Source organism: Hippocampus comes, unplaced genomic scaffold (genome assembly GCF_001891065.2).
Source record: "Hippocampus comes isolate QL1 unplaced genomic scaffold, H_comes_QL1_v1.1 scaffold276, whole genome shotgun sequence".
In the NCBI taxonomy this organism is placed as follows: domain Eukaryota; kingdom Metazoa; phylum Chordata; class Actinopteri; order Syngnathiformes; family Syngnathidae; genus Hippocampus; species Hippocampus comes.
Genome location: NW_017805074.1, coordinates 1,811,888 through 1,812,350, shown reverse-complemented (window position 1 = coordinate 1,812,350; position 463 = coordinate 1,811,888).

The window sequence follows — 463 nt, the reverse complement described above, 5'->3', positions numbered from 1 at the left end:
AAAGTGGGTCATGACAAAACTGCAGTGATTTTATTTTTTTTTTCTTCCACCAGATCAAAGGGCTGATAAAACATCGTCTCGTGTCATCACAGGCAGACCGACAACAGTTTGCGGAACAAGACGGAACAAGACTCTTTCCTTGTGGGGATCTATCTCTCTCTCTCTCTCTCTCTCTCTCTCTCTCTCTCTCTCTTTCTCTCGATATATATATATATATATACTAATTCACCATTCAGTTCAACATGTAAACCTGAACTGGATGAAGTCTAAATACAAGCATGATCCCTTTCATCTTAAATGGACTTTGGTATCAACAATCTATTTGTCTTGATGGTATTGATCCGAATGCCTGCTGGCTCATTGGTGATGAAGGGGGCGGATGAACCGTGTCAGCGAATTGTATCTTGGCTCGGACCTTTTTTTTTTTTTTTTTTTTGTTTTTTTTTTACACAAACAAAAGGTT